Here is a 9,106-nt window from a genome sequence, read left to right as displayed (position 1 = left end):
CAGCAGGGGGACACACATCAGCCTGCACAACTCCCTGAAGAGGTGGAACCTTCTCCAGTCCAGCAGGAGGCCCCGGCTCAACCTCTGGAGCCTCCGACAGAGGTCATAGCTCAAACTACCACCAATCATGAGATTCCACCATCAGGTCAGAATCAACCATATCTTTCAAATTTGCCCAATGTTACAGTTAAATCTGCTGATCTGCAGGTAACCCTAACTCCAGAACCCACTAAGGAGGTTCAGTCATGTCCAACCCAGCAGGACTTACCGGCTCAGCCTCCAGAGACTCCTGAGAAGGTGAAACCTTCTCCAGTTCAGCCTCCTGAGGAGGTGAAACCTTCTCCAACCAAGCAGGAGGCCCCAACTAAGCCTCCAGAGCCCTCTAAGGAGGTTGAACTTTCTCCTGTCCAACTAGAGGTTCCACCTCAACCTCCAGAGCCCCCAAATGAGGTTTTAACCCTACCTTCATTGTATGATAGAGTGACAATTCAACCTCCAGGTCATCCTCAAGCTCACCATTCAGACTTGCCTAAAGTATCAGTTAAACCTATGGTTGAGCATTCTCCAACAAAACGGAATGCCCCAGTTCAGCCTCTAGAGTCCCCTGAGGAGGTTGGACCTTTTTCAACCGAGGAGCAAATCCCAGCTCAGCCTCCAGATCCACCTAAGGAGGTCGAACCTTCTTCACTTCAGCAGGAGGACCCAGTGCAACCTCCAGATCCCCCTGACGATTCCCAACCTTCTCTATTCGAGCAGGAGGGCCCACCACAGCCCATAGAGCCCAGTAAGAGGGATGAAACTTCTCCAACCCACCAGGAGGAACTAGCTCAGCCTCCGGAGCTCCTTGAGGAGGTTGAACATTCACCCATTCAAGTGGATGACCCAACACAGCCCCCAGACCCTGTTAAAGAGAATGAGCCTTCTCCAACCCAGCAGGAAGACCCACCTCTACCTCCAGAGCCCCCTGAAGAGGTTGAACCTTCTCCAGTCCTGCAGGAGGGCCTAGCTCAACCTCCAGATTCCCCTACAGAGGCTGTAACGCAACCAGCAGGGCATCATAAGGTGACTGTTTCACCTCCAGGTCAAGATGAAACTCAGCATCCAGCGTTGCCCAATGTCACAGTTAAATCTCTGTATCTACAGCTTACCATAACTACAGAAACCATTACAGAGGTTCAACCTTCTCCAGACCAGCAGGAGGTCACAACTCAATCTCCAGAGTCCCTTGTTGAGGCTGAACCTTCTCCAGGCCATCTGGTAGGCCCAACTCAAACTCCAGAGAATCCTACAGAAGATATTCCTTCTCCAGACCAGCAGGAGGCCCCAGCTCAGCCTCCAGAGTCCGCCGAGGAGTCGGAACTGTATCCAGCCCTACAGGAAGCCACAGCTCAGCCTCCAGAGTCTCCTACAGAGGTTGGACCCTCCCCATTCCAGCAGGAAGACCTAACAGAACCTGCAGATCCCACTGAAGACGTCCAACTTCCTTCAGGGCAGCAGGAAGCCCCAGCTCAACCTCCAGAGCAACCTGAGGAGTTTGAACCTCCTTCAAACATACAGGAGACCCCAACTGAGACTTCAGAGCCCCCTACAGAGGTTGTAACTCAACATCCAGGGCATCATGAGGTGACAGTTTCACCTACAGGTCAGAGTGAAGCTCAGCACCCAGTGTTGCCCAATGTCACAGTTAAACCCCTGGATCTGGAACTTACTATATCTCCAGAACCCACTACAGAGATTGGACCTTTTCCAACCCAGCTAGAGGCCTCATACCAGCCTCTAAAGCCCCCTGAAAATGTTGAACCTTCTCCAGTCCAGCAGGAAGCCCCAGTTCAGTTTCCAGAGCCCTTTGAGGGGATAGAACCTTCTTCAGCCCAGCAGGAGGCCCCAGCTCAATCTCCTGAGCCCCATATGCAGGCAGAACCTTCTCCATCCCAGCAGGAGGCCCCAGCTCTTACTCCAGAGGTCCCTAAGGAGGTAGAATCTCCTCTGGTCCAGCAGGAGACTGCACATCAGCCTCCAGACTCTCCTACACAGGTGGAAACTTCCCCAAACCAGCAAGGAGTCCCATTTCAGACTCCAGAGCCCCCTAAGGAGGTTAAACCTTCTCCAGCCCAGCAGGAGGCTCCAGCTCAGTCTCCTGAGCCCCCGATGCAGGTAGAACCTTCTTTATTACAGCAAGGACCCTCATCTCAGCCTCCAGAGCCCCCTAAGGAAGTTGAACCTTCTCCAGCCCAGCAGGAGACCCCAGTTCAGTCTCTTGAGCCCCCTATGGAGGTAGAACCTTCTCCAATGCAACAAGAGACCCTATCTCAGCCTCCAGAGCCCCATAAGGAAGTCCAACCTTCTCCAGTCCAGCAGGAGGCTCCTGCTCCACCCCAAGAACCCCCTACAAATGTACAACCATCTTCAGTGCAGCAGGAGGTCCCAGCTGCACCATCAGAACCTCCTAAGGAGGTAGAGCCTTCTCCAGTCCAGGAGGAGGCCCCAGCTCTACTTCCAAAGCCTTTTGAGAACGTCCAACCACTTCCAGTCCACCAGGCGGCCTCTGCTCCACCTCCAGAGCCCTCTAAAGATGCTGAACCTTCTCCAAGCCAACAGGAAGCCACAGCCTCACCTCCAGAGCCCCCTAAGGAAGTGGAGCCTCCTCCATCCTTGCAGGAGGTCCCATCTCAGGCTCCTGAGCCTTCTAATGAGGCTGAACCTTCTCCAACTCAGCAGGAGGCCCCAGTTCATCCTCCGGAGCCCCCTAAGGAGATAGAACCTTCTCCAGTCCAGCAGGGAGCTCCAGCACAGCCTTCAGAGCCTCCTAAGGTGGAGGAATCTTTGACAACCCAACAGGTGGCCCCAGTTCAACCTCTGGAGCCTCCTAAGGAGGGTGTAGTTCAACTTCCAGTGCTTCATGAGGTGACAGTTTCACCAACAGGTCAATATCAAGTTCAGCATTCAAACTTACCCAGCGTTACAGCTCAACCTTTGGACCTGGAGCTTACCATAACTCCGGAACACACTATGGAGGTTGAACATTCTATAGCCCCACAGAAGACTACAGCTCCTCCTCCAAATTGTCCTGAGGTGACCATTCCACATCCAGACCAGTTTCAGGCTCAGCATCCAACTCTGACTGAAAGTACAGTTCAGCCTTTGGACCTGGAGCTTACCATAACACCAGGACCCACTACACTGGTTGAACATTCTACAGCCCTGCAGAAGACTACAGTTTCTTCTCCAAAGTGCCCTGAGGTGACACTTCTACATCTGGACCAGGTACAGGTTCAGAGGCCAACCCTGATTGAAGTCACAGTTCAACCACTGGACCTGGAGTTTTCTGTAACTCCAGAACCGTATATGGAGGTCGAACCTTCTTCAACGCACCAGGAGACCCCAAGTCAGCCCCCAGAGCCTCTTGAGGAGTTTGTGGCTCAATTTCTATTGCATCATGAGGTGACAGTTCCACCTTCAGGTCAGGATCAAGCTCAGCATTCAAACTTGCCCAACGTCACAGTTAAACCTGTGGACCTGGAGCTTACCATAACTCCAGAACCCATTTTGGAGGTTGAATATTCTACAACCCTGCAGAAGACCACAGCTTCTCCTACAAAGCAATTCACCATTCAAACTTTGGACTTGGAGCTTACCATATCACCAGAACCCAATACAGAGGTTGAGTCTACTCCAATCAAGCAGGAGACTCCAACTCAGCCTCTAGAGCTTCTTAAGGGGGTTGTAGCTCAACATCTAGCACATCATGAGGTGACAGTTCTACCTTTAGGTCAAGATGAAGTTCTGCATTCAAACTTGCCCAACGTCACAGTTCAATCTTTGGACCTGGAGCTTACCATATCTCCAGAACCCAAAACAGAGGTTGAACCTTCTCCAACCAGGCAGGAGACCCCAACTCAGCCACCAGAGCCACCTGAGGAGGTTGTAGCTCAATTTCCAGTGCATCATGAGGTGACAGTTCCACCAACAGGTCAGGATCAAGCTCAGCATTCAAACTTACCCAACATCACAGTTAAACCTGTGGACCTGGAGCTTACCATAACTCCAGAACCCATTAAGGAGGTTGAATATTCTACAGTCCTGCGGAGGACTACAGCTTCTTCTCCAGAGCATCCTCAGGTGACATTTCCACTTCCAGAACAGGTTCAGGTTCAGCATCCAAACCTGACTGAAGTTACAGTTCAATCTCTGGACCTGGAACTTACCATAACTCCCAAGTTCACTTCAAAGATTGAACATTCTACAGCCCTGGAGAAGACCACACCTCCTCCAAAGCAAGTCACGGTTAAGCCTTTGGATTTGGAGCTTACTATATCTCCAGAACGCATTACAGAAGTCCAATATACTACAGCCTTGCAGAAGACCACGGCTTCTTCAAAGAAAGCTGGAGTTCAGCCTTTGTATCTAGAACTTACCATATCTCCAGAACCCACAGTGGAGGTCAAACATTCTACAACCCTGCAGAAGACCACATCTCCAAAGGAAGTTACAGTTCAACCTTTGGATCTAGAGCTTACCATACGTCCAGAACCCACTATGGAGGTCGAACATTCTACAGCCCTGCAGAAGACCACATTTGCTCCAAAGCAAGTTACAGTTAAACCTTTGGATCTAGAGCTTACCATATCTCCAGAACCCATTACGGACGTCAAACATTCTACAGCCCTGCAGAAGATCACATCTCCTCCAAAGCAAGTTACAGTGCAACCTTTGGATCTAGAGCTTACCATATCTCCAGAACCCACTATGGAGGTCGAACATTCTACAGCCCTGCAGAAAACCACATCTCCTAAGCAAGTTACAGTTAAACCTTTAGATCTAGAGCTTACCATACCTCCAGAACCCACTATGGTGGTTGAACATTCTACAGCCTTGCAGAAGACCACATCTCCAAAGCAAGTTACAGTTAAACCTTTGGATCTAGAGCTTACCATATCTCCAGAACCCACTATGGAGGTCGGACATTCTACAGCCCTGCAGAAGACCACATCTCCTCCGAAACAAGTTACAGTTCAACCTTTGGATCCAGAGCTTACCATATCTCCAGAACCCATTACAGAGGTCACACATTCTACAACACTGCAGAAGACCACATCTCCTCCAAAGCAGGTTACAGTTCAACCTTTAGATCTAGAGCTCACCATATCTCCAGAACCCACTATGGAAGTCAAACATTCTACAGTCCTGCAGAAGATCATATCTCCAAAGCAAGTTACAGTTAAGCCTTTAGATCTAGAGTTTACCATATCTCTAGAACCCACTGTGGAAGTCAAACACTCTATAGTCCTGCAGAAGATCATATCTCCAAAGCAAGTTACAGTTAAACCTTTGGATCTAGAGCTTACCGTAACTCAGCAACCAGAATCACCTGAGGGAGTTATTTTTCCCCCAGTGACTCAGCATTTATTGGAGTATTCTGTAAATTACACCCCAGAAAGGGTGCAAGAAGCTCTAACTGAGCAACAGGAACAGAATGCTATCACACATCACACCCTAAAAAGGGTTCAAATGGCTTTAACTGAGCAACCAGAACAGAATGCTACCAACGGAATGAAGACTGGCATATGTGAGCTCTGTATCTGCCAAAACGAAACGCTGTCCTGTACTGGCCTCCCCTCGGAGAAGAGGCTCCTCAGAGTGCCTGTGCCAGAGCCCAACGAGTACAATGGCACCTTCACTGTCTTGTAAGAATTGCCCTTCCTCATTTGTTCTCTGCACCCTGTTTGACATGACAGCCTTTTCCTTGAGGTCTGCCTGGGCTTCCTCATCTTCCCAACTCACGTTGAACAACTTTCTTGTTTACCTTTTGTTTGTCAACTTTTCCTTGTCCTCATTCCTCTCGTTACTATAGTGCCCACTTCTCCAGGCTTTTACTTGTGGTTGCCCTCATTATTTTTCCTGACCCATTTTTCTTTAGCCCCATCATTTCATGCCTTAACCTCTGCTCTCTTTCCAATTTTGCTCTGTCGTCTTTCCAGGATCATGTTCCTCTTTCCATCTCGTTGGTGATGATACAACAAAGTGGTTAAAGAGAGATTTCGGAGCCAAACTGCGTGGGTTTGAACCTAGCTCTGTGACTCAGTTTCCTCGTCTGTAAAATTACTATCTCATAGGATTGCTGTGAGATTTAAATAAGTTCATACATGTTAAGCATTTATATAAGCACCTAGCATATGTGAATGTTAGCTGTTTTTATTTTATCCCTCAGTTAGGTCCAGGCTTCATCTTTGTCCCCGGCCTTCTATATATAGGACCTGTTATATGCCCAATCCAGGGCTAGGTACTGTAGGAGCCACAGAAGTATGAGACATTAGCCTGTTAACATAACAGTGATAGATGGGAGAAAAAGAATATACGTGAAAAGGGAAGTGGTGCATAATTAAGTACTAAAAGAGATGCAGACCATAGGTGCCCTAATTCACCAGAATCCGTAATCACCTGCATGTGGAGGACAGAGAAAGCTACAGGGACAAGATAAAACTTTAGCTTAAAGAGTGACTGAAACCAAAACCCACTGCTGTTAAGTTGATTCCGACTCATTGAGACCCTATAGGACAGAGTAGAGCTGCCCCATAGGGTTTTCAAGGAGTGGCTGCTAGTTTTGAACTGCCGGCCTTTTGGTTAGCAGGCAAGCTCTTAACCACCGCACCACCAGGGTTCCTAAGAGTGACTAGGATTTGCTAAAATGAGAAAAATAGGGAATACAGCCTAGGCAAAGGCAAGGCTGCAGGAATGACCAGGATTTAGTAGACCAGTGTGGCTACAAAGCAATGAAAGATACGATTTTGAAAAACCTTGCATATCAGCTATAGAGGTTTGAAAGTTACACTATGAGCTATGGAGAGTCATTGAAAGTTTTCAAGCAAGAGAGATAAATGATTAAAACAGGAGGATTATTCTAGAATCCATATGTGGGGCCATCTAGAGAGGAAAGCTTGATTCAGGGAGACCAAATAGAAACTTCTAGCAAAATCTAGGAACAAAGCGAAAAGGGGCTGAATCAGAGCAGTTGTGATAGGAAGGGAAAGAGAATCCTATGAGCACTTCAAAGAAAAGGACAGGATTTGGTGACTGACTACAGAGTTGGGGAAGTGGTGTACAGGAAAGAGAAAAACTCAAATATGACTCCAGAATTTTTGTCCTGGATGATTGGGAGAATGATGGTGGCAGAACACGCAGATGGATATCCAGCAGTCAGGAAGGAGAACCAGTGTGAGGAAGACGAGTTCAGTTTCAGGCATCGTTTGTTGGTGAGCATAAAGCTATCAGAAAGTTTCTGGTTGAGTGGAAATGTCCACCAGGCAGATGGGCAGGCAATTTAAGTGTTTTGACTTGATTTCAAAGTCACCTATTTGTTGCTGAGGGAAAAGGACGGAGTTAAAGGTAAAGATTCAAAGTCATCTACAGAGTTAGTGGTTGAAACTGAATCTGAGGAGTGTAACAATTTATTTTAAACATGTAATTCGTGGATACATTTCCACGGTATAATAATTGTAAAAAGTGTCACAGAAGAATATAGGATAAAATGTGGAAGTCCCCTCCCCTTCCCCTATCACTGGTAGAATAACGCCTGTCACCATTGAGTATGTGTCCTTCCTTCCAGTCTCTTCCCTTTGCATTTGCATACATATACGTGTTTATATTAATGAGGAAACATGTTACTTCTTGCTCAGCGATTTGCATTTTTTTCATTAAGCAATATGCCTAAGAGATCTTTCCACGCCAGTCCATCAGTCCCTCTAGTTTCTAATTGCCCTTATCCTTCCAACACCTGGAGAGATTTCAACAGTGGGCCCTTCACCAAAGCTGTGGTGTTGCCTGGCATGCATTTTCTTTATACGTATTTGCTGCTAATGATAAAGGAGAAGAAACTGGGCAGATAGGAAGGTCAGGTTCTGAGGAGTTGGCCTTATCGTTTGTGCCACTGCCCCCTACAGTCTGTCTTTATTAATTGAGCCAACTTGGCAACTGACAGCTGCAGAAATTAGAAAGCTGATATTTTCTGCATCTGAGTATTTCCCATAAGGTTGCCATGATTCTTTATACTTACTCTGTGCATTCTTATTCCTGCCTATTCAAAGATATGAACTGTGTTTCTTCACAGAAATTTCAAAGGAAACTCTATTTCTTACATTGAGGAAACTACTTGGAAGGCATACCCTTGGACTGAGAAACTGTGAGTATATCCTCTCCAAATACGATCACAGAAAACTAACTGCATTGTAAGGTCCTTCTTGGTCCAGAATTTTGAGGCCAGTACCTCTGAGAAAAGATATTTTGTGCTCTCCATATCCCAGACTGACCTCTATGGATTGCAATTCTATGGTAATTTTTAGAATTAAATTTGGCAGGTTCTGTTTAAGTGAGAGGCAATTTATCTTTTATTTTACAAATAATATGTGATCCTATTCTCAGTGTATAAAACTGAAATAACAGGTGTAGTAAAAATCCTTCTTGTTCCCTAATCCGCCACCCTTGAGGTAAACACTTCTGAGTTTTGTATATATCTTTCTAGATCATATTCTGTGCATTTGCCTACATCCATATTTACATATAGCAGAGTAGGTTTATTGTGTGTGTGTGTTTTTTAATAGACTTTTTTTTTTTTTTTAAGGGCAAGGATGTTTATTGGAGCACTTTTGGGGGGTTAGTTTTGATTTTTTTTGAGAGTAGAAAGCAACTTTATCGTATCTACCTATAAGAATGCAATCTGAGGACTTCCCAGTCCTATGGATGAAATCCCATGGATGAAGCCTGGGGAGTTCTATAACTTTTCCAGTTACTCAGATAGTAAAATTCCTCTGATCACTTTCAGTCACAGAATGGTGATAGTTCCAGTCCAGTGTCTCAATCACATAAGTCTGTACTCTCAATGAATTGAAGACTTCTCCCTTCCCCCAGCCTGAGCCTTTTTTTTAAACCTAGAAGCTTACAATGTGGAGAGGGGTCCTGGCGGGCTTCTCTGTTTCCTTGCGCTGCATCTCTCATTCTCCATCCCTCCATTCTACTCGCTGCCTCTGGCTTCTCGGAAGTTGGTGAGGAGAGTGGTGGAGAGGAAGAGGCTGATGTCCTCTGGTAGTGCTGCCCTCTGGGTATGGCATTTCCC

The 9,106-nt window shown here is 46.8% G+C and overlaps 2 protein-coding genes across 2 annotated transcripts in view; one reads left to right on the top strand and one right to left on the bottom strand.

Annotated features, from left to right (window-relative positions):
- PLEKHM1 (pleckstrin homology and RUN domain containing M1) overlaps window positions 1–9,106 on the bottom strand; it is a 621,215-nt gene that overhangs the window by 249,581 nt on the left and 362,528 nt on the right. The gene's annotated exons all lie outside the window — the stretch shown is intronic.
- Window positions 5,568–9,106, top strand: part of LOC101344778 (leucine-rich repeat-containing protein 37A2-like) — a 65,998-nt gene continuing 62,459 nt past the window's right edge. The window contains exons 1-2 of the mRNA XM_023729155.1: window positions 5,568–5,684; window positions 8,105–8,176. The gene's annotated coding sequence lies outside the window, so the exon portion shown is untranslated. The remainder of the gene's footprint in view (window positions 5,685–8,104; window positions 8,177–9,106) is intronic.

The sequence above is a fragment of the Trichechus manatus genome, unplaced genomic scaffold (genome assembly GCF_000243295.1).
Source record: "Trichechus manatus latirostris isolate Lorelei unplaced genomic scaffold, TriManLat1.0 scaffold00028, whole genome shotgun sequence".
NCBI classification, from domain to species: domain Eukaryota; kingdom Metazoa; phylum Chordata; class Mammalia; order Sirenia; family Trichechidae; genus Trichechus; species Trichechus manatus.
The sequence above is the reverse complement of the archived record's forward strand: the minus strand, read 5'-3'. Positions and strand labels throughout refer to the sequence as shown.